Source organism: Panthera onca, chromosome C1 (assembly GCF_046562875.1).
Source record: "Panthera onca isolate mPanOnc1 chromosome C1, mPanOnc1 haplotype 2, whole genome shotgun sequence".
NCBI classification, from domain to species: domain Eukaryota; kingdom Metazoa; phylum Chordata; class Mammalia; order Carnivora; family Felidae; genus Panthera; species Panthera onca.
The window spans coordinates 75,448,835-75,474,183 of NC_138346.1; the positions used below are offsets into that span (position 1 = coordinate 75,448,835).

At 40.4% G+C, this 25,349-nt stretch overlaps 1 protein-coding gene and 2 non-coding genes across 4 annotated transcripts in view; 1 reads left to right on the forward strand and 2 right to left on the reverse strand.

Moving 5' to 3' along the window:
• The window catches only part of GPD2 (glycerol-3-phosphate dehydrogenase 2), a 220,863-nt gene that overhangs the window by 156,073 nt on the left and 39,441 nt on the right, over positions 1-25,349 (reverse strand). Inside the window, exon 1 of one of the 2 annotated variants that reach the window (XM_078451288.2) lies at positions 18,608-18,630. The exons of the other annotated variant lie outside the window; for it this stretch is intronic. The gene's annotated coding sequence lies outside the window, so the exon portion shown is untranslated. Of the gene's footprint in view, positions 1-18,607; positions 18,631-25,349 lie in introns of those variants that run through there. 2 annotated transcript variants of the gene reach the window in all.
• On the forward strand, positions 20,297-20,367 carry TRNAG-GCC (transfer RNA glycine (anticodon GCC)). The gene has a single exon. It is a non-coding gene; the product is annotated as a tRNA-Gly (tRNA).
• TRNAA-CGC (transfer RNA alanine (anticodon CGC)) lies at positions 20,647-20,718 on the reverse strand. Its single transcript has one exon. It is a non-coding gene; the product is annotated as a tRNA-Ala (tRNA).

Below are 25,349 nucleotides of genomic sequence, written 5' to 3' on the forward strand. Positions count from 1 at the left end.
TAGTTATGATGGGATTTGAAATAAGCCCAAAGGGAAAAACATATGTTGGATCAAGTAACATTTTTGTATCTCACAATTCTTTGTGTTTCAAATATAATTCCAGAAAAGATTCAAAGTTTGTTAGACCTTAAAAACGCAACACATAGGGGCACCTGGGTGGCTCAGTCAGTTTAGCGTCCAATTCTTGATTTCGGCTCAGGTCATGATCTCATGGTTTGTGGGATGGAGCCCTTCATTGGGCTCTGTGCTGACAGCACGGACCCTGATTGGGATTCTCTCTCTTCCTCTCTCTCTGCCCCCCTCCCCCAAATAAATAAACTTAAATAAAATAAATAAACATAAAATGTAACTCTAGTCTTCATCCTCTAAGTTTTATTCTAAATAAGTCAATGATCAATTTTGATTAACAACAACAAGAAAAGACAGAATTAACCACAGAGCACTTAAGAGTTTTTGACTGATACTCAAAATTACTTGTCTTGATGCTCATTTCACCATACAACTACTTAGGTAAAACTCAAGGCGATGGTAGGAGACTAATCTCCCTTTCTTATATTGCAAAATTATGCACATTCTTCTATCTCTTTGAACTTGATGATAAGGGGAATAATCATGATTTTAAAAGACAAAAGAGGTAAAGAAAACAAGAAAAATAGAAGGGAAAATATGAGAAGTGAAAGAGATACAGATCAGATCAATCAGTAAGAAGATTTTATGTCACTCATATATAGAGACTTTTTTTTTTTTTTTTTTTTTTTTTTTTTTTTAAGTTTGAGAGAGAGATAGCATGAGTGGGGAGAGGAGCAGAGGGAGAGAGAGAAAGATAGAGAATCCTGAGCTGAGTGTGGAGCCCAAAGTAGGGGCTCGACACCATGACCCTGAGCTGAAATGAAGGGTCGGACACTCAGCTGAGCCACTCAGCTGCCCCAGACATAGAGATGTAAAGCCAACAGTAATAGAGAAAGATCTGGAATGCTGATCCTTCTCTTTTTAAAACTGGAAAGAAATGCTACCTCTTCATGAAACTAAGCTTCAGTATCAGCTTTAATACTTCACAGTCCATTTGGTTGGCTGGAGAAAAGAAGTCTCTGTGCAAATCTCCTGGTTGTCACTTTATGATTCATGATATAATATTTCAAACTTTTAATATTTGTACATGCCTGTCACTATTTTTGCTTCCTTTGTTATTAACATTTTTCTGCAACTTGCTTTTTAATCTAACTTACTTTCAGTCTTACTTTTAACTTACTCCTTTTTTAAATGTTTATTTATTTATTTTGAGAGAGACAGAGAGACAGAGAGAGAGAGAGAGAGAGAAAGTGGGGGAGGGGCAGAGAAAGAGGGAGAGAGAGAATCGCAAGCAGAATATTCCAAGCTGTCAGTGCGGATGGAGCCCGAGGCAGGGCTCCATCTCACAAACCATGAGATGTTGTGCTGAGCGAAAATCAAGAGTCTGATGCTTAACCAACTGAGCCACTCAGGTGCCCCTCAGTGATCCTTTTTATTGCTCATTCACTTTGCAAAGAATGAGATCAAAGAAACAAACAGAAAGTGATCCAAAAAGCCAGATTCTTCTGAGTAAAACTGATTAATTCACCCTTCGGCGAACACCTACTATGTGTGAGGCATTATGCTAGTTTCTGAAAATGCAAAGATAAATAAGACTAAATCCTGAACTCAAATTGTTTAAAATTCATGAGGAAATCAGACAGTTAAGCAGATAAATGTAATTGAGGGTGGTAAACATTACAAGAAAGGTATGTGTCACTGCCCCAGGAGTACAAAGAGAGTGACCAACAGTGTCTGAGGACAGCCAAGGTGAGGTTTCAGTGAAGTCAGGTAGGGGCTAAGCTCCAAAAAGTGGCATCTTAATAGGCACTCAAGAATCATTTTAAAAGCACATGAATAAGTGAAGGAATAGAGTCAGATGTTAACTACTTGGATAAACAGGCAAAAATCAATCCAGATCTAACCTGTCCAGTATGTCAGGCAAATGAGCTTGAACTTTAGGACAAATTGATATGAAACGTGGGGACACTTTGAAATATTCTCACTTAATTTTAAGCCATGAATTCTGACACATTCATTTAAATAATATGTTTCATGTTCCAGTGTGACTTCAAAGGATGAGTTATTTCGATTCTTATACAAGTGAGGTTTTGGGGGGAAATATACAATGGGGTAGAAGACCTATGATCGTTATCAGCTCTGTCGGTGACAAGCCAGCTATTCTTAGTCAAGCCACAGCCTCTCCAGGCCTAAATTTTTCTCAGCTTTGGTGGCATCCAATTTCGAGTTCTAGTTGCAAAATACATTCAGATTCTATCTCTCACCATCTTCACTTCACATTTTGGTCCCAGTTTCCATTATCTTTGGCATGGATTACTAAAATGTTTTAACTTGACTCATTGCTTCCTTTCTTGCCACCATGCACTGTATTTTCAACTCAGCAGCCAGACTACTCCCTTTAAGTAAAATCAGGCCTTTCCTCTGCTTAAAATCTTCTAATGGCTCCTCATACCATTTAGAGCAAGAACCAAAGTCCTGACCATGGCCACTACCTACCACTTATCTCCTTAATCTCATCTCCCATCACTTTCCCCTCCTTCATTCCATTCCAACCTCAGGATCTCCTTGCTGTTTCTTGGAAGAAAAAAGGAAGAGAGGGAGGGGAAGGGAGGGTAAAAGAGAGGGAGGGGGAAAGAAGGAAGGAAGGAAGGAAGCAAGGAAGCAAGGAAGCAAGGAAGGAAGGCAGGCATCTTCCATTGCAGGGACTTCAGACTTTGCACTTAATATTCTATCTGCAAGAATACCTTTCCCCTTAATACAAATCAAAACCACACCGAGATACCACCTCACGCCAGTCAGAGTGGCTAACATGAATAAATCAGGAGACTACAGATGCTGGAGAGGATGTGGAGAAACGAGAAACCTCTTGCACTGTTGGTGGGAATGCAAACTGGTGCAGCCACTCTGGAAAACGGTGTGGAGGTCCCCCCACCAAATTAAAAATAGATCTACCCTATGACCCAGCAACTGCACTGCTAGGAATTTACCCAAGGGATACAGGAGTACTGATGCATAGGGGCACTTGTACCCCAATGTTTATAGCAGCCCTTTCAACAATAGCCAAATTATGGAAAGAGCCTAAATGTGCATCAACTGATGAATGGATAAAGAAATTGTGGTTTATATACACAACGGAATACTACTTGGCAATGAGAAAAAATGAAATATGGCCCTTTGTAGCAACGTAGATGGAACTGGAGAGTGTTATGTTAGGTGAAATAAGTCATACAGAGAAAGACAGACACCATATGTTGTCACTCTTATGTGGATCCTGAGAAACTTAACAGAAACCCATGGGGGAGGGGAAGGGAAAAAAAAAAAAAGAGAGAGAGGGAGGGAGACAAACCATAAGAGAATCTTAAAAACTGAGAATAAACTGAGGGTTGATGGGGGGTGGGAGGGTGGGTGATGGGCATTGAGGAGGGCACCTGTTGGGATGAGCACTGGGTGTTGTATGGAAACCAATATGACAATAAATTTCATAATAAAAAGAAAAAAAAAAAAAAAGAATACCTTTCCCCTTAATGTGTCTTCACTTGAAGGTCACTTCTTCAGTGAGGCCTTCCATCACCACCATCTTTACGATTTCTCTCCCTTACCAATATTTTTCCTGGTTTATTTTTCTCCACAGCACCTATCACCATTTAGAGTACTATACATTTTGTCTCATTTACTGTCTCTTTTATTGATCTCCCCTATTACAGAATCCTAGTGCCACAGGGTAGGACTTCTGTTTCGTTCACAGATGTATCCTTAGTGACTCAAAGAATGTCTAGCACATAAAAGACCACCCCCAGTTTAATGAATGAATAAGGTAATTAATGAAAAGTAAAGAGTTTGGATTAGACTTCCTTCTCACTCTACTTTACCACAGTTGAGTAACAGCACACGCGTCATTATACTGTCTAAAAGACGGAGGAAATGGAGCAGTTATCATCATCATCATCCCTAAATCTAGTTAAATATTATGTAATACCTTTATGTCCTTTTTAAATATCATATATTAAGGACCTATTGATCCCTTCTGGGACTGTCATTATTTAGAATCTGTATGGGATACCTGATAGCATTCCCCATTTTCTAAACGCAAATGGCATTGAAATCACAATCATTTAGAAAGCAAGTACTCATGAAAGCAATGCCAGTACTCAATAACCTTTGAGAAAGTTTTCAGATCTCATCCATTCTGAATGTAAAAACTTGATTTCTTTTTTAATAAAGTTCACCAATAACATGATGCTGCGAAAGCCACTGAAATGTCACAGAGCTACAGAGCTAGAAAGTAACTTGGGATCATTTGATTCACACCTTTTCCGTAAAGTATGTAAATATCAAAGCCACTCAGGACCCACCTATTTCTCAGCATAGAAACACATTTAGACATACGTATGAGAAGCATGAATCCTCTCAGATAACAGACCCATTCTTTAAATTTTAATGTGAACGTTTAACCTCACATTGATTCTCTAATTTTGTGCTTCAGTATCAATTGTTACAGAACTATTGGGTTTACCTTCCAGTTTATGTAAAATTTGAAGAATAAGAAACATCTAAGTAGCAAATTGTATGCCATTTACGTTCAACTATTAGTCTGCTTTAAAACATCAATTCTGAAAGTAGTTTCATTCAGAATGCTAAGACAAGAACAGATTAATGACATATGTTCTCTGTGTTTGTATTACAATATTTAAATTTAAGTAACAGCGAGACTGACACTGAGACCCTATCCTTCAATTATGAGGAGAAAACAAGCTTTGTCTCTGAGCGCTTTGTGCATTTGCATCAAAACTTTTAAATTTAACACTGCAAATTGTTTAAGCAGAAGTGGTTGAATTCTTGAGGCAATCTGAATCCAACTGAACACTTTCTGCTCCTCTACTAATTGTGTTAAGTGTATAAATCACTTCATCTACATTCTTCACACTCCCATGGAAGAAAATTCAGAAATTCAGAATGAAAAAGAAAACTGTTTGAGTTCCAGTTCAACCTTTTTAAAATATTAACTTTTTTCCCTAACACTCAGTTTCTTTACTAGTAAAACAAGGAAATGTTACCTGTCACACAGGGTTGCTGTGGAGCAAAATGCCTGAAAGGTATTTGTGACCACAAGTAACTATAAACATAAAAGGCCATCATGAGGGCACCTGGGTGGCTCAGTTGGTTGGGCGGCTGACTTTGGCTCAGGTCATGATCTCATGGTCCGTGAGTTCGAGCCCTGCGTCAGGCTCTGTGCTGACAGCTCGGAGCCTGGAGCCTGTTTCGGATTCTGTGTCTCCCTCTCTCTGACCCTCCCCTGTTCATGCTCTGTCTCTCCCTGTCTCAAAAATCAATAAAACGTTAAAAAATTTTTTTTTAAAAAAAAAGGCCATCATGGTTATTAATTTTGACATCACACCTACCAAAACAGCCCACAAAGTACAAGTAAAACTCACAAAATATTGAAGCACCAAACTGCCATTTTTTTGTAAACTCAGCAAAAAACATATTCGGTCTCCTATGTAGATTCTTCTCTCAGTTTTACATTCATTTGTCCTCATAACCAAGCTGGTTATCTTTATACTGGTGAGAAACAGGTTTTGCAATATTGGTTCTCATTTATTAGTATTAATAGCTAACATTTATGGAGCTAAGCTTATGCTTAGGGCACTGTGGAAGAACTTTATGTGCATTAGCCCATTTAATTCTCCAAACAACTCTGCATACAATTGTACTAAGGAAGCAACTAAGAAAGAGATGGGAATGCCCTGCATAAGTCTACAGATCTAGAGATAGAGATGGGATTTGAACCTGGGTAGCCTGCTCAGGTCCTGTACTCTTTTTTTTTTAACGTTTTATTTATTTTTGAGACAGAGAGAGACAGAGCATGAATGGGGGAGGGGCAGAGAGAGAGGGAGACACAGAATCGGAAGCAGGCTCCAGGCTCTGAGCCATCAGCCCAGAGCCTGACGCGGGGCTCGAACTCACGGACCGCAAGATCGTGACCTGAGCTGAAGTCGGCCACTTAACCGAGTGAGCCACCCAGGCGCCCCAGGTCCTGTACTCTTAAGCATGATACCATACCACAAGGGTTTCAGACAGTTGTCTGCAGTACTTTGTGAGGCTGACTGATAAAGCTTATGTCTTCATTACTCAGTGCTGTTAATGGAAGTCTCGGGTGATTACCAGTGTTCTCAACTGACTCAGACAAGGATGGTAAACTTCACTGAGGATGGTAAACTGAGCCAAGCAAACTACTTACTATCTGAGCGGGCTTGGCTTTTCTGGACAAGCAAAGTATTCCTTAAGCCTATGAAAGATGCTATAGGAAGAATTCTTCCCAATGATTCAAACATCATAAATGTGATTTTTTATACGTGTGTTGGTTCTATAATACAGGTTCATGGAGTCAGAATATGGCAATTACACTTGGAATCCTTGCCCTTCTGAGGAACAACTTAATCTGTAACAGCCTTTAAGGTCATAGTAGAAGACATCATATTAACTTGATGTCTTTCAGCTATTTGGTGCTAAAGGAAAAACTGCTAGAAATGTCCATTGCTATATTCTTTAATATACAGAATTTCATATGACTGAAAAGTTGTACAAATAAAACATAGAGTAAATCTGTTATGGGTGTGTTATAGATCAGGTTGTCAAGAATATAAACTCTGGGTTCAGGATCCCGACCTTCCATTTACTTTTTGAAGGATCTTAAGCATGTTACTTTAGCCCTCCTTTCCCCTTCTCTTAACTAGAAGCGTTCCAGTTTATGGTAATTATTTTGCTGTTAGTTCAAGCTGAACAAAGACTGGTTTCTTAAAAGCACTATATGTATTTTTACTTATCTTCTCCAACCTTGTTACTTTTCCTCCACTACATAAAATTAGTCTTAGGAGTGGATAGAAAATCATATTAAATTGGAAATAATTTGTCTGTTAGACATTCAGTTAATTGACCAAATGCAATATTCCTTCAACCAGAGTCATATCCTTTTTGGGTAAATATTGTGTTTATATAATAGGGAAGGGGGAAGAGCAAAGAGGTCTCTAAGTAACCAATAGCAATATTAACCTTTTAAGCATAAACTCAAGATAAGATGGTCATGAATGCTAAGGAGCAAAACAAAGTCAAATGGTCTATGACTTTGCAGTACTACCCCTTGCAGTAAGTGAGTGCAAATAAAAAATAAAGACAAACATGTTATAGGTTCTTAGTGTCCAACCAAAGTTAAACCAGTTTCTATTGAGATCTTAGCTTTACGTCTTCACTGGTAGGACAACACCATTCTGGATATAAAAAGCTCAAGGCATTTGCAAACAACTCAAAAGACAAATTTGTCCGTTAGATCCACACATACTTAGAGAAACTAACTTTGCAAAATATCGAGGGGGCACAAAGTTATATAAAACATTGCCTTAGTCCTGTTCTCTATGCCAATAGCCTCCACTCTAGGGCCTCAGAAACTGAGCTGAACTGAGCCTAGGGAGTATTTCCTTTAGCCTGGGCTAAAGGAAATAAATACCCCCAAAAAAGGTGTACCAGGAAGCAAGGAAGTTGGGAATAATTTCTAAGAACAATTCTAGGGGCCACAGGGAAGAGGGAACAACAGAATATACACACACAAGCCAGAATTTGGGAGCAGACAGTCCATGGAGTGCCAGCACCAGCAGGGTGGGCTCTGGGTGGGCTGATTTGAACAGCAGGAAATTAGACCTTTCTATGATCTCCTACACTGGTAGGATTCTCTGCTTGTGACTCTCTAGTTTTGGAAGAGAATTCACCCCGGCCAGGGAGGTTTTGTTTGCCCCTTCACATTATTGAGCACACATGATATGTTCCAATGTAAACTAGAAACAACAGCCTGGCCATCCAATGGGTTTTAATAAGAAGGTTGTGTTACAGGCAGCAGAAATGATCTCCTACACAAGGAGCAGAAGAGCTATAATCAACTGTAACTATATCGATGCTAGTAATACATCAATTAAAAAGAAAAAAATGTGTCTCCAGAAAGGAGTTGGAAACACTTGCTTTGGAATAGAGAGGCACATTTCAGCTGAGTGCCACTCATCCAAGGAAGAGGAGGGCATGGCCCATGGATCTTATTCAATTTCTGTAATGGAATGATATATACATTGTGAAAATGGAAACATTAGGTATTTCATAAACAGATGCCATTAAGCATTTGATTTTAAGATCAGTGCCTCATACTCTAACTCCACACTTACCAACATCCATCAGATTATAGCCTGACTCCCCTTACATTTTGAGGATAAGAAGAAAATGTTCTGTTCATGAATACATAATAACACTGATGAAAGAGAACAGTGTAGTTTGAATTGAAACCAAATCATTGTTGTTCTGTTTAAAGTGTATCCGACTCAGAGTGACGGTTTTATTCTGATGTACAAACAAACAAAGTTTCTGAGCTCGTAAAATTGAGGACCAGACCCTGAGCCATGCTAAACTCATCAAGGGAAATGCTCTCAGAAAGCACCCAGACTGATTCTGATCTTGAGACCTGTCTCCATGAATTTCAAACTAATGACTGATAATTAGACACTAAGTTAAAGATATTCAGATGAGTATGTTTTTAAAAATAACTTGTATTGTTTTTATTTATTATAAAATGAATATATGTAGATGTTTTTAAAATACAGATAAGAGGGGCGCCTGGGTGGCTCAGTCTGTTGAGTGGCCGACTTCAGCTCAGGTCACGGTCTTGCGGTCCGTGAGTTTGAGCCCCGAGTCGGGCCCCTGTGCTGACAGCTCAGAGCCCGGAGCCTGGTTCAGATTCTGTGTCTCCCTCTCTCTGACCCTCCCCCGTTCATGCTCTGTCTCTCTCTGTCTCAAAAATAAGTAAACGTTAAAAAAATAATAATAAAATAAAATACAGATAAGAAAAAAACTCAAAATTAAAAATTGCCTCTACTGATAATTAACTCATCTCTGTCTCACAACAACCCAGTGAGGTCAGACTACTGTTATACCTATTTAATAGATTTTAAAACCAAGGTAGAGGGGTGCCTGGGTGGCTCAGTCGGTTGAGCGTCCGACTTCAGCTCAGGTCATGATCTCACGGTCCGTGAGTTCGAGCCCCGCGTAGGGCTCTGTGCTGACAGCTCAGAGCCTGGAGCCTGCTTCAGATTCTGTGTGTCCCTCTCTCTCTGACCCTCCCCTGTTCATGCTCTATCTCTCTCTGTCTCAAAAATAAATTAAAAAAACATTAAAAAAATTAAAAAAAAAAAAAAAACAACAAGGTAGAAAGATTAAGTAATCCGCTCTGGCTCACATAGCTGGTAAATGACAAGAGGGTGTGCTTCCCCCCACACCACATCTGTCCCATAATCCCTTCTTTCACACAGTCTTCTCCTTACAATTGCATACGTTATTATTGTCCTTAGAAAAAGGTGGAAAATAGTATGCATGCTTCTTCATGGTGAGCCTTTCTCCCCTTTAGCCCCATCCCCACAATACCAGGATGCATCAAGAAGTTATTGAGGTATCCAGACTAGAGTGCCATTGCTTTCATGCCTTTCTGTTGACAAAACTAAGGGAAAAACTTTTTTTTTGTTGTTATCATGAGTTTTTAGTGATAATCTGCAGTTCAAATTCAGTAAGAGAGTTTTTCTCATATTCCCCCAATCTATATTTTTATCTCCCTCTCCAAGTGAGAAACTTAATAGCACAAAACATCAATATATTACTCATTTGCACTTATGTATCTTACAATACATAAAAAACAGTTTCAGAATCAATTCATTGATACCTCTATTAGTGACACATTTACCATGTAAAATCAAGATTTTTTCCCCCTTAGAATACATGTCACAAAGAATGTATAAAGTACTGTATTCAGATGTTATTTGAGTTCATTTTTTTGTGTTTGTGTGGCTATGTTTTATATATGGTTAGGCTCCCTGATTTCTGTTTACATTCAAATTTTAGGGTTTGCTTTCTTCACTATTTCTTATTAAATATCATTATTTGAATATATTTAAGTGGTTTGAAATACAAAGCTATATAAAAATGTACACTCAAGGATGTCTTATTCAATGGCCTCATTATCACACATCGCTGTAGATTTCTCCTTCATGTTTCCATTTGGGGGGAAAACAAGTAAATGCGTGTGTATGTGTGAGTGTGTGTGCTTGCACATGCACAGCAGAAGAGGCATGTGGGAACCCAAGTTACATTTATAAAAGAACACAGTACATTTAAGGGCAAATAAAATCTGCAAAGCTAGGATGATTAATGAACACAGCATTTGACAAAACAAATGTATAGATTTTGCAATGACACTTACATGATTGAAAGTGAAAATAAAAACATTTCATTCTCTCCCTAAAGTTTTGTGACTTCTAGTTTTATGCCAATCTCTGGCAACTTTCATGTCCACAAATTATATTTAATGTGTCTAACGCCTAAAATAATCATGAAAATAGCACTAGAAACATTTAGATTGGGAATAATTCTAAAAACTTGTCTGAAGGGAATGTTCTTCTTACACAAGTGGTTGTCAATTATTTTATCATCTATAAGTCTTCCTAAAGAAGCTACATTGTAATTTCTTTAGGGAACTAGTATTTGCTTAAATGATTGAAGTACTTTTACTAAGCTTCCTTAAATTAAAGCTCTGGTAGCCAAGATGTTACCTTTGTAAAAGAGTTTATTTGTGGAATCAGTTTTCCTTCCTTCCTATTCATGTTGAATAGTTTCTTGACTTTCTGGCATCAGATAACTGTCTGGTCTAGCTTTATGTTACTTAAATCATAGGAGCCTATTAAGGCAAGAATTCACATTAAGAATGATGTTACTGTTATTAATAAACAAATACACTGGTTTCTGCCAAGCTAAAAAATTAATATTGTAGAATTTTAACTGCTGAGTTTCGTCTTCCTGATAACCTGATGTTTTCATTTGCTAGGACTGTAGCAACAAAGTACTACAAATTGTACGGCTTGAACAACAGAAATGTGTTGTTTCACAGTTCTGGAGGCTGTAAGTCCAAGATCACGGTATTGGTAGGATTGGTCCTTATGAGGGTTGTGAGGGAGAGTCTGTTTTATGCTTCTTTCCTAGCTTCTGGAGGTTTGCTGCCAATCTTTAGTGTTCCTGGCTTGTGGAAGTATTGCCCCATCCCTGCCTTCCATATAGTCTTCTGTGTGTGTCTGTGTATCTGTGTGTCTGTTCCTGCATCCAAATCTCCCTTTTTTATAAGGACCCAATCTTATGGAATTAGGGCCCCCCCCATGACCTCATCCCAATCACCTCCAAAGACCCTATTAAAAAAAAAAAAAAAAAAAAAAGGTCACATTCACAGCTACCAGGGGTTAGTACTTACACATATGAATTCTGAGGAAAACAATTCAACACACAATATTTGATATATAAATTATACCAAAAGTTACACGTTTTCTATTACAGTATTGGAATAATTTTTCAATTTTGTAGTATGCTCAGTGCTATTATTATAGGATATGAGAAAGAGAAGGGGGTGAGGGGAAGGGAGAAAGAAAGAGAGAGAGAGATTGTTTTTAAATATTTCCAGGCCTCAGTTGGAGTTTTCTATCAAAGAAATTTTGATTACTATTCACGTATATTGATGATTCTTGATAGGTTACTTTGCATATACAATTCCTAATGTCAATCAGAATATCTGGACACTGGGGCACTAGGTGGCTCAGTTGGTCAAGCATCTGGCTCTTGATTTCAGTTCAGGTCATGATCTTGTGGTTTGCAGGATTGAGCCCTGCATCGGACTCTGCACTGACAGTGCAGGGCCTGCTTGGGATTCTCCCTCTCCCCTCTCTCTGCCCCTCCCCTGCTTGTGCTCTCTCTCCCTCTCCCCCCCAAAATAAATAAATGCACATAAAAACTTTTTTAAAAAGAATATCTGAACCCTGCCTTTATATCCAATATTGTGATAGGGACGGCTGAAACACAATCACGAAAGCTAACAAAACAACTACATGAAAGTTTCTCTGACCACAAATACAACATATTAGGAAGGCAGGAATAACAGTAAAAAACATAAATAATAAATATTTAAGGGCTAAATCTTGATAGGGACTAGAAATATTGCAGGAGCTCAGAAAATGAAAATCCAAATGAGGTTTGTTAATATACAAATACTCTGAAAAATCAATGAGAAAATGAGAAACATTCTAGTAAACACGGTCCATCAAGAAGTGATTGATTAAATTATGCTATGTCTCTGTACCATGGAGGACTCTGTCATTATTAAAGGGTAGATCTGCCTGTGTTGAAATGGAGCAGAGAAAGATAGGTTAAACCAGAAATTACTAATGGCTGAAAACTTTAAGAACTAATTTCAGGAAACGAGGAAGAAAAATATTCTAGAATGGAAGAAGAATTTAACTTTTGATTTTATACTTTTCTGTGCTGTTTGCATTTTCATAGTTTATATGCTTTATTTTTTAGCTTTCATATTTTTAGTTGGAGGAGCTCATTTGTCTAAAATTGAGCTAATCATCCTTCTCTGTTTATGACACACTATTATCATTGGGCCATATATCTTTGTTCTTTTATTTATTCACGCTTACCCCCACACCCCTCTCTTCTTCCCTTTGCCTCCCTAGAAGGCATCACCGTATTGTGCTTAACATACATCTTTTTGTTTACATGTGACCTTACAAAGCATGTATTGTTTTGAGTTCACCGTTTTAAAGGTATGTAAATTATACTATCATATCTCATTTTGTACCTTATATTATTCACTAGGTACCATGTTTTTGACAGCATCCATGTTGCTCCTTGATTCATCTTTTTTCTCTTTTCTCACTCTTTTTTTTTTTTTTTTTTAATTTAAATTCAAGTTAGTTAACATACAGTGTAGTCTTGGCTTCAGAAGTAGAACCCAGTGATTCACCTCTTACATATAACCCCCAGTGCTCATCCCAACAAGTGCCCTCCTTAATGGTCATCACCCATTTAACCCATCCGACGCCCCTCCCCTCCAGCAGCCCTCAGTTTGTTCTCTGCTCTGTGTTACATCTTAATCTACTCCTTCCACATGCTGGATACAAGTCATGGTGTGCACCATTACCATTGATCTGTCCACTCTCCTTAAATTTTTTTTTTTAATGTTTATTTTTGAAAGACAGAGACAGACACAGAGTATGGGGGGGGGGGCAGAGAGAGAGGGAGACACAGATCTGAAGCAGGCTCCAGACTCTGTCAGCACAGAGCCTGATGCGGAGCTCGATCTCACGAGCTATGAGATCATGACCTGAGCCGAAGTCAGACGCTCAGCTGACTGAGCCACCCAGGTGCCCCAATCTGTCCAGTCTCCTACAGAACACTTGGGTTGCTTCCACAAATAACACACAATGAACATCCTGGTATAAGTCCTTGTATTGACTTCTACAAGAAATTATTTGACCTACATAAGAATTTACTTATATAAGTATTCCCAAATGGAAATACAAGTTCATGGTTTATACGCAAACATAATGTGTCCAAATGGTACCAGCTGCTCTCCGAAATGGCAGCTCCCATCCACAAGCCCGCCAGTGGTGCACAGGGTCAAATGTCCCATGTCCCTGCCCATATTTAGCATCATGCAGCTTTAACATATTGTCTAGTCTAGTGGGTCCAAAGAGAGATCTCCTTTTTTAACTTGAATTTCTTTAGTAATTTTTAAAAAATCTCATGAGAAAATGTCTTCTCCATCCAAATGTATTACTTTATAATCTAGTGCTCCTTTACTCTGCTACGACCTCTCTTAGAATCCAACTATGTGTTTTCACCTAGTCAAACTTGTATATCTTGTCTAAAACCTCAAACTCAGCATCTTTCAAAGCAATATAAAAAGTTCACAGATGATTACTACTGAGAAGAATCTTGGTGATCTAGAACCATATCTTCACTTTAGACCAAGAAAACCGAGACCCACAGAAAATAAGTGACTCTCCTACTATGAAGGGGATTTGAGGAACAGAATCAGAACTGATAAGCAGCAAGGTACAGGGTTGAAGAGGCAGAGCTTTGGATCAGACAGAAAAAGGAAAGTACAAGATGGTTGGAATAGTTGAATTAGGTTTCCCAAATGGAGCTGAAGCTGAAATGACCTTTGGAAACATGCAGACAGAAGGGAAATGTACAGGGTGGAGAAAGCAACAAAGCCATCATCATGAGGAATGAGCATGCTGTGTTTTGTGCATGACAGAGGGCAGCAAGAATGTTGCCATAGTCAAAATGGCCCTGGGAATTGGGGTGTCTGGTGAATCAGCTAGGACTGGCTATTTAATCTTCCGTGCCAGATGAAAACACAGAGTCCCTTGTTCAAAACTTAAGAATTACAACAGGACGACAGCTAAGCATTCAGCTAAGTGCCAATCAACTAAGTGCAAGACTTTGTGCAAATGTACAGGTTGCACATCTATGAAGCTCGCCCTGAATTTGGCAACGTTTAAAAAATGTGGTTGGAATTAGGATCCACTGAAGTTTGTGAGCAGAATGATAAAATGAAAACAATGTTTAAAAAAAAAAAAAAAAGAGACCTCTCCTGGGAATAATTCCATAATATGTATCAAAATTTAAAATGTACTCACTCTAGGGCTTAGCAGTTGCACTTCTAAGAATCTATCCTGCAGATATTTCATACATGAGCAAAATGGCATTTGTTCAAAGATACTCACTGCAGTGTTGTTTCCACTAGCAAAAGATCAGAAGACTATATGTCCTTGGCTAAGGAACTGGTTAAGGTAATTCCAGTACCTTCATGCAATGGACATTTTCATCATCCTCATACATTTTAGCATTAGCGCTGGAGTCTTCATTTACAAGCTTTGATTCTAAATCTTTAGGAAACCTGGCCCGGAGCACTATTTGTGATTATGAGACGGAATAAATAATGTTTTACTTTTTAGCCAGTAGAGTGCAGTTATATAGAAACATAGAACTATTAAAAAGAAAGAGGTAGCTCCACTTGTATAGAAGAAAAATTTGCTGCTATCTATCTTAAAAAAAAGAGAAAAAGAAAGAAGAAAGAAAGAAAGAGAGAGAGAGAGAGAGAGAGAGAGAGAAAGAAAAAGAAAGAAAGAAAGAAAGAAAGAAAGAAAGAAAGAAAGAAAAAAAGAAAGAAAGAAAAAAAGAAAGAAAAAAGGCAACAGTCACAACAGTAGGTATGGTGTGTACCTTTTGTGCAAAAAAGCTAAATGCAATTTGTATCTACATACGATTTCTGTGCAGGGAAATACAAAAAACTGATGGCAGTGGGTCACCTCTAAGAAATGGAACCCAGAAAATGGGGGGTAAGGGGTGGAGGGTGGGATGAAGACAAGCTTTTTAACGCATACTCTTATGCTTTTTGAATTTTGCACCATATGCATGGATTACCTATGAAAAGAATATGTATATATACATATATATATATACATATATATATATACGTATATATACTTCCATTAGATGGTGGGTGGCCGAGTGCCACAGCTCAAGAGGGGTTGAATAAATGCTGCATCAGAAATGAGTGTCGAGAGAAGGATAAAGAATTCATACCCATATATCCTCCACCCTGAAGACTCCATATGAATTCGAAATTAAGTCAATTTTGAACCAGCAATAAAAATGATTAAATTTTTGAAAAATTAAGGAAACTAGAAGCAGAAGAAGGAAGGAGGGAGGGAAGAAGTAGGAGAGGGAAGGAGGGAAGGAATAGGAGAGGGAGGGAGAAAATTCAACCAGCAGCAATTATGGGGGTGGGGGGAGGGAAGCAGGGGTTTCCCAGGTAACCCAGGGGGTGAGCTGATAAGGATCTGCAGTAGTCCAGAGGGACGGGCCTGAGGAGGAAGAGCAAGATTCAGCGCTGTTTTAAAAGAAGAAAATCCGACTTGTTGACTAATTAGACATGCTGCAGAACTAGGAATGAGCCTATCATGAGCAGGATGATTTTGCAGTGACAGCTTTCCAGGAAAAATTGCTGCATTCTCAACATCTGCATGCATCTGAGAATTACATCTGGATTCTTCATTTCCATGCCTTGATTTTAATCCTTAGGAAAGTAGGCCTTGGGGTACTACTTGTGATTCTAAAATGGAATAAGTAATGATTTAATTCCCAGCCAGTAAAGGGCAATCCAAATGACTGGCTCCACCATTTCCCCAGGGCTAGTTTGTAACCTGGGACAGAAATAAGCTGTGTGTATTAAATCAATACAATCACTCACAAGTTTAAAAAAAAAAAAAAAAAAAAGCATTGCTTTGGTGGCTATGTATTAAATGAACTATTTCTGTTTCTTAATGGTTTGCTTTCTTCAGATGATATAAGCCTGGCCACATTTCCATGGTGAGCCAACACCAACCAGGGATAGGGTGCCTTGAGCAAGAGTTCCAAGAGCTATGATGCAAATGACAAGCCCCTGCCTGCCCCATCGGGCTGTCACAATGACAGGTTTCCTGAGAGAAATGATTGGGTAACATTCCACGGCACTCCTCGCTTTCTCCTCTCTGCCAGCCTCAGAAAGGGCCACTCACCAGAGCATGGTGGCTCCGCAGACTAGGAAGTGCTGGTGTGTGCTACCCAAAAGACACCGTCGGCCATCTGTGATCTTTCCGTGCTTAACCATACCAGTCACGAAATCACTGCTTCCACAGCACCTCCGATGTGGAACAGGATTAACACAGAGCATTGCAATGAAACGCAACGATACACGTATTTGTCCTGACGTGACCTGTGTCATGATGTGACTCAGAATTAGCAAGAGGAAGTTCTGCCTGCCTGAAGAAGCCCTGTCTCCACCGATTCCATGACAACCCACTCCCTTGCTTCTCCACCTCTGGCTCCTCAACTCCTACCACTCCCTAAAACAGACCTTCTCAAGGCTTGGCCTTCAGCTCTCCTCTCTCTGTGATTTCCTCCACTTTCAAATACTTACCTTTTACTTCTGTGTTGTTGCCCCCGACTCCACTTTTGTAGTCTTGATTTCTCTAGATCTGGAGGTCAACTGCCCAGGAGGCATTTCACCCTATTTACCTCAGAGTGTATATTTCCGGAAGCAAACACTTTACTCCACCCTTTTCCTTCCAGTCAGTTTTCTGCCAGACCTGACATGATACCACTATTCTCCCAGTCACTTAAACTAGATTTCTTTTTCCCATCCTTCTACCTGGCCATGAACCTCAAGCAACAGCCTTCCTCCTACTTCAGAACCTCACTGCTGCTCCGATTACATTGTAATCACCTCCTGCATGAATTTCCTGACTTCTGGTTTCTCTTACTTCTACTTCTCTGGCACATTGTTACCAGATGATCCCTTCAAAAGCTTTGACTCTGGGGTACCTGGGTGGCTCAGTTGGTTAAGCGTCCGACTTCGGCTCAGGTCATGATCTCACGGTTCGTGAATTCAAGCCCCACGTTGGGTTCTGGTGCTGACAGCTCAGAGCCTGGAGCCTGCTTCAGATTCTGTGTCTCCCTCTCTCTCTCTGACCCTCCCCCATTCTCTCTCTCTCTCTCAAAAGTAAATAAACATTTTAAAAAAATTTAATGCTTTGATTCTCCTCTTGCTCAAAAAATCTTCAGTGGCTTTTCTTGCCACAGAATTACCTTTATCTAAACAACTTGGAACAAGTCCTACAAACTTTTTCATGGTCTTAATAGTTTTTTTTGTAATTCTACCACAGATACATTCTTTACATTTTTCTTAAACTTTCATATTTTCAGCCTATATCACATTCAAGGGTAATAAGTTCTCTAAATTTACTATGTTTTGGGTAAAACTGTTTCTCAATTTTTGTTGTCTCGATGCAAGCAATATAAGTACTACTCAAACTGACTTAAAAAAAAAAAAGATAGCTCATTTTCCAAAGACAAGTTACTGACTCACATAAACACAAAATCTAGATTTTGTTCTATTTAAGCATGGTTGCTTTTAGGGGCTCAGCGTCATATTGGGGATGTTTCTCTCTCTCTCTCAAGCAAGATGGCATCAGCAAAACTAGCTATATACTCAATCTGTTTGCTCACCCAACAGAAAGACAGTTTTTGTTTATATCTCTGGAAAGAAAGTTCTGGTAAGTTCTGGAAAGTTCTATCATCCCTCTTATGGCCACATATCCATCTCTAAGTTAAACACAGGTGGGGTGCCTGGGTGGCTCAGTTGATTAAGCATCTGACTCTTGATTTGGGCTCAGGTCAGGATCTCACAGTTGGTGCAGATCCTGCTTGGGGTTCTCTCTCCCTCTCTGACTGCCTCTCCCCTGCTCTCTCTCTCTCTCTCTTCTCTCTCTGTCTCTCTCAAAATAAATATATAAACCTAATTAAAAAAAAAAAAAAGAACACCACCATGACAAAGGGAAATATCTGGCTAGATCTGTTTCACATACTTACCACTGTGACAGAGATGAGGGGGAGAGTTAGCCTCACCCTAATCTCAACGTATCAGTTCGCCACAGAATAGAATACTTGTACCAGACTTCTATCAGAAATAAATGAACTGCTAAACACACACACACACACACACACAGAATGCTTTTGTCTGTGTATAACAAAGTGCCCACCACAAATGGGTTTAAACAATAAAGATCTTTAATTACCTTACCTAAGACTGGATGGAGAAAATCCCACGATGTCTCTTTCTTCTGGGTCATCCTCAGTCTTTCCTCAAGTCACAAAATGGGTGGGGCAGCTCCAAGTATTATACCTCATATGGCAGTGTTACAAGCAGGAAAGAAAAGACAAAAGAGAGCTTCCATACCATCTTTCCCAGAAGCCCCTAGGTTATGTCTATACTGCACTGTCTTTGGCAGGAAGGGTCACAAACCCATCTGAGACCAATGTTTGGAAAGGAAAATGGAATAACTGGCTTACAGCACCACATTTGTTCCTAGGGCTAGGCTGACTCACATGGACTTGCAGGAAGGAAAAAAAAATGTAGTATGGTCTTTGATAGGTCACTAATATTATTTGTCACTAGGCTGTATTTCTCATTTGATCCTTATTTCTCTTTAAACTCTTGGTAGTGTTTAAGTTTTTTAGACTGTTTTAAATTTTGAATCAGAACATTTTGGAGTTTGAAGGAATGTAGTTAGATCAGGGCTTTTCAAAATCTTTTATTTCAGACTTGTAACCCATCAAACAAACGCAAATAAATGGGAGAGTTTAAAAATGGCCTGGTGGAGGGGTGCTTGGCTGGCTCAGTCAGTGGAGCCCTCCACTCTTGATCTCAATGTTGTGAGTTCCAGCCCCACCTTGGGTACAGAGGTTACTTATAAATAAGGTATTTTTAAAAAAACGTCTAGTGGAAGTGATGGGACTGGGCAAAGAAGGTGGGCCCCAACAGACAATGGCCATGAGGCTCTCCTGGCAAGTTAGAGCCCTTTCAGGATGCAATTTAAAAAAAACAACAACACACATCTCTATCCAGTTCTAGTTCTCTCATTTTAAAGAACTGAGGTTGTCAGAGGTAAAAATGATTTGACTGCATTCTTCCACAGGTGACTTAGGACTGCAGTTTCAATTTACTGAGTCCCTAACATCTTCATATCTTTTATGTCTTCATAATTTCATGATGTATTTATCTTCAAATTTTGCTCTCTATTCACACAGTAAAAACTTCTTAAAAATAAATCCTAATGTGGGAGTTCTTAGGTTAGTCATTAATCTTTTATGATTTTCTCCAACCCACTCTAGTATTCTTGATGTATAGTATCCTATGGGTAGAGGCTCTGATTCATAAAATTAGTGTTGAAAAGGGGCCCATGATCAAGTCATTCACAATGAAAGAAAGAGCGGTTTAGAGAAGTTAGGTCATTTGGCTAGAATCACCAATGCTTCAAAGTCAGGTCACAGCGTTCTAATTTACTCTTATAATTTGGTCAGGGTCCTAGCTCCTTACCCCTTGTTCCTAACAAATGTGAACACGTAGTTGTTTGAATAGCTACTATAACAGAAGAAAAATAGGGAGGAGTTGTTACAAATCGTCTAAAGGTCCGAAGAGACAGCTAGGTAGCTGTGTAATCCTGTACACACATAACAAAATTTCCATTTGCCTGCTTCACCGCGATCAGCTTCAGAAGAATCACTTAATAAAGTTCAACAGAAGTTAATAGGATTGGATTTTTTGTCAATCTGAATGTTTTCCCAATATTTTATGATAATTATTTAATTACAGATTCCACTGCTTTATTTAATATTGAATACATAAACATATAATTACAAACAGAAGCGAATCAGCGCACACGTGGAAATATCTCTTCTATTAGAGTATGGGAAGCGCTTCCTCCCGTGAGCATTGGTGGTTCAGTGGTAGAATTCTCGCCTGCCACGCGGGAGGCCCGGGTTCGATTCCCGGCCAATGCAACTTCGCTTTTCCTTTTACTTTCTAACTGTGTAAGTTAGGATCCCAAAGCAAGTTCGGTAACCATACCCAAAAGTTGGTTTTATGCAAACAAAGAAAGAGGTGTCGGGGCAATTTCCGGTTTCGCTTTTACTTACAACTTAAAAGGCCGTTTCCCTGGGCTTCGCTGTTGTTTCTCTGCCTCACTGTTAGATTGTTCTTGGACGCCCTACTGTTCTGTGAGCAAAAGGTCTACGTGTAGTGTTTCCTGTACTAGGAAAAGAAAAGGGACAACGGCTGTTTGGAGATGCCGGGGATTGAACCCGGGACCTCACACATGCGAAGCGCGCGCTCTACCACTGAGCTACATCCCCCAGCCGAGAAACCCCTTTCTGGTAAAGGTATTCATTCAGTCTCTGTGGCGCTGGTCAAATTAGTAGGGTTTCACGACCTGATTTCGGTGAGCGTCAATGCCGCACGTTTCCACTCTTCCCACCCCGGTGTGAGGCCGCTCCTCCGGCGCTTCGGGACCTGCCGCGGCCAGGGCTCCGCGGCACAAGCAGAACGAGCTCCCGAGCACTCCCGCCCGCGCCGCGAGCGCGCAGCAGGAGCGACGGGGCGCCCGGCCGCGCCAGCGGGGGCGGGACGGTCGTGAGCAGAGCGACCCAGGGCTGGGGCCCTCCGCGGGTTTACCGCGCAGGCGCCGGGGCCGCGAGGCCGCCGTCGCCTTGCCGCCGGCTCCCCCGGCACTCGGAGTCGGGACTGAGGGCCTGCGCCGCGCCGTCAGCGTCTCCCTGGTGCCCACCTACACTTGCTCCTGGAGTAGAGCGCTGGGGACCCTCCGTGCGCGCTCGAAAACCTTAGGCCTTTACCTTTCCCCACCCCCTTAAGAAAACGACCTGTTCACACCAACTCCCATAAACTGGGTTATGTGGGGGGCTACTCCACCAAACTCCTGGAGGTGTAAATGATTTCACAACATGCTCTTCTTTTCCATGGGGACCAAACTGAAAGAAAGAAAGTGACACCGCCACCCTCTTTGTAGCTTAATTAGATCGAAATGATGGTTAAGTCGGGGAGGGGAACCTGCTAAAAATGGATTTTTTTTTTCTCTCTGTTTGATACTTTTACACCTTGGACCCATCTGATGAATAGGTTAAGATAGTATAAAGTAAGTCACTGAACACCTCCCCTCCCTAACCACTAATTGCACTCCCAGCCCCAAATGAAGACACGCTATTTGGGTCCTGTTGCCTCGGAAATTGCCTCTCTCCAGTTGTTTGAGTGCGAGATAATACAATGAGCTAACTTGCATTCTAGCCGCATGATGTGTGTTTGACCCTTCCGGTGCAGTTTAAACTGACACCACCCCAAGGCAAGCGAAGGCACCCTGATAGGAGGAGGGGAGAGATCTGGTGTCAGGGGCCCTGGATAGCTATCACTTCCAGCCCACCTGGAAGGCAGACCAGACCCAACAGGTAGCAAGGACCGGGTGGGCCTAGAAGTTCTACTCACTTCCGTTGCAGGAAAATACCCCTCATAAATGAAGTGGTCAGCAGTCCAAAAGGCAGAGCGGAGAGAAGTTTCAGAATAATTCTGAGTAAACCACAAGCCGCATCATCAACTCTTAGATTACAAATAAATAAATTCCTGCGCTTGCTTACAGTAATTTAAACAAATAATGGCTCATAATCAGATTTTGTTTTTAACTAAAACAAGCCACATGCTGATCTAATACAATAATACAGAATGTCCAAAAAAAACACACAAAAAAACCCCAAAAAACAAACCACGTCAGGGGACAGCCATTAGGAGCTCTGCTCCAAGCCAGAACATTTCCAAACCAAACCCTAGATTCCATCCTGAGGCACTAAAAGATGAACGTGTCAGTTGACTCTGAATTGGGAAACAGGGATAAAAACATTTCTCCACCCTCACGGTTTTCACCGGGGCAAATAACAACCGCAGCAATTAGTTAATTGTAAAGGAAGTACTTGGCCTCTGGTCACCTTACCTTGCCATTGTCTTTAGACCCCTCCCTCAAGTTAGGGCTTATTTTTGTCACCTGAGGAAACTCACTTTCTGGGGACAACTCCCTTCTTTCTCAGGCAATTCTGAAATTTCAGAGCGAAGCCTAGAGAAGTCTCTTTTTAAATTCTCACTCATATCCTACCAAGCCAAGGTCTACGTAAATGCATTTGACAACAAAAATGAAGCTAAACTCTAAAGCCAACAGAGGATATCACATTGATTTACTGGCCTGGCTTAACCCAAAAGAAAGGCTCTAACTCGGGGGACTTTTTCAGCCACGGTGGTTGATGGGAAAGGTGAAATAGGAGGCACATTTTTGGATTAGGGAGCCTTTTCAGGAAAACTTGGATCACATCTATTCTTTATGCAAATAAAACTGCACCAACTCTGCTCACAGATGAAGAGACGCTGGCCAAATGTCCAAAATTATAGACTATAAAAAAAAAAGCCAACTCAGTTCTATCTTCTACCCTCCTATTTCTCTTGGTTGGGGACAAATTTGCCTTTCGCGATCTCCCTCTTTCTTTGTCACACACATCATTCACACACACACACACACACACACACACACACACACCACGCACAAGGATTGACCATAGGCCCCCACTTTGAAGCGCGTCATGTTTCTCTCTTCCTGTGCTTACACCTTCCCTTTCACATTCTTGCTTGAACTCTTGGCACTCTGTCCAGCAGGTACAGAGCGTGTTCCCCTCAGTGCTGGCTATAAGCTAAAATATTTATTCCCAGTCCAATTAGCAGTTCTTCCTCCTGACTGCACATTAGAATTACTGGCAGAGCCTTTGAAGAAGGCTAATGCTTGCTAGAACCCAACCCCAAACCAATTAAATCAGAATCTCAAGGAACGGGTCCAGGCATCAGTACCTTTTTAAACTCTCAGGTGATTCCTTGGGGCGCCTGGGTGGCTCAGTCGGCTAAAGCGAGACTGACGTCAGCTCAGGTCATGATCTCTTGGCTTGTGAGTTGGAGCCTGGAGTGGGGCTCTGCACAGACAGCTCAGAGCCTGGAGCCCCTTTCGGATTCTGTGTCTCCCTCTCTCTCTGCCCCTCCCCTGCTCACTCTCTCTCTTTCCTTCAAAAATAAATAAACATTAAAAAAGATATTTAATCTCAGGTGATTTCATACACAAAAATAAAGTTAAAATGGATGAAAGACCTAAATGTGAGACAGGAAACCATCAAAATCCTAGAGGAGAAAATAGGCAGCAACCTCTTTGACCTCAGCCACAGCAACTTCTTACTAAACATGTCTCCAGAGGCAAGGGAAACAAAAACAAAAATGAACTACTGGGACCTCATCAAGACAAAAAGCCTCAGCACGGCAAAGGAAACAATCAACAAAATTAAAAGGCAACTGATGGAATGGGAGAAGATATTTGCAAATGGCATAATGGATAAGGGGTTAGTATCCAAAATCTAGAAAGAACTTATCAAACCCAACACCCAAAAGACAAATAATCCAGTAAAGAAATGGTCAGAAGACACGAAGAGACACTTCTCCAAAGAAGACATCCAGATGGCTAACAGACACATGAAGACTCTCAACATCACTCATCATCAGGGAAATACAAATCAAAAGCACAATGAAATACCACTGACAACTCAGGAAGTAACAGATGTTGGTGAGGATGTGGAGAAAGGGGAATCCTTTTGCACTGTTGATGGGACTACAAACTGGTGCAGCCCCTCTAGAAAAGTATGGAGGTTCCTCAAAAAATTAAAAATAGAATTACCCTATGACCCAGCAATTGCGCTACTAGGTATTTATCCAAAGGATACAAAAATGCTGATTTGAAGGGACACATGCACCCCAATGTTTACAGCAGCGCTATCAACAATAGCCAAAATATGGAAAGAGCCCAAATGGCCATCAACTAATGAATGGATAAAGAAGATGTAGCATACACACACACACACACACACACACACACACACACACACACACACAATGGAATACTACTTGGCGTCAAAAATCATGAAATCTTGCCATTAGCAACAATGTGGATGGAACTGGGATGTATTATGCTAAGCGAAAGCAGTCAGAGAAAGGCAAATATCATATTATTTCACTCATATGTGCAGTTTAGGAAACACAACAGATGAACATAGGGGAAGGAAAGGAAAAATCAGACAAAAACAGGGAAGCAAACCATGAGACTCTTCAATACAAAAACAGAGGGGTGCCGAAGGGGAGGTGGGTGGGGGATGGGCTAAATGGGTGACAGACCCTGGGTCTTCTATGTAAGGGATGAACCACTGGGTTCTAGTCCTGAAACCAATACTATACTGTATGTTAAGTAACTTGACTTTAAATAAATAAATTAAAAAAAGAATCTCAGGTGACTGCAAGGAACAAATAAGCCTGGGGGGAGGGGGGGGCGCTGCTGCTTGATGGCTATTTGCATGTCAAGAAGAGATGGCCAGGGATGGTGTTTAACAAAACTTAACTCTTTTAATCACTTTGCAGTATATGCATATACCAAATCATTATGTGGTACACCTTAAGCTAATACAATGTTATATGTCAATTATATCTCAATAAAACTGGAGGGAAAAAAAACGAGAGGTCTATTACTAGCCCAGTAATTCTTGACCTTGACTGCATATTGGAAGTACTTGGCAAGCTTTAGAAAAAAAAAAAATCTGATGCTTGAATCCCATTTCCAAATATACTGATTTAACCATTCTGAAGGTGGTCATTGAACATTTTTAAAAGGTTCCCCAGCTGGCCCCATATGCCGCCAAGGTAGAGAACCACAGCATTCGAGTTCATCCTTTCTCAAGTTCTTCACCCCGTCTTATGAGCAGCCAAGCCTGTCATAGTTCTGACAACAGAGGAATCCTTGCTCAGAGCCCCCCCACACTTGGGAATTCGTGTTGCTAGAGGATGAAAAGAAGGTGACTCATTCCAAGTTGTCTTCCCTATTTTCCTTCATCTAAAATAAAACCGGTGGTTG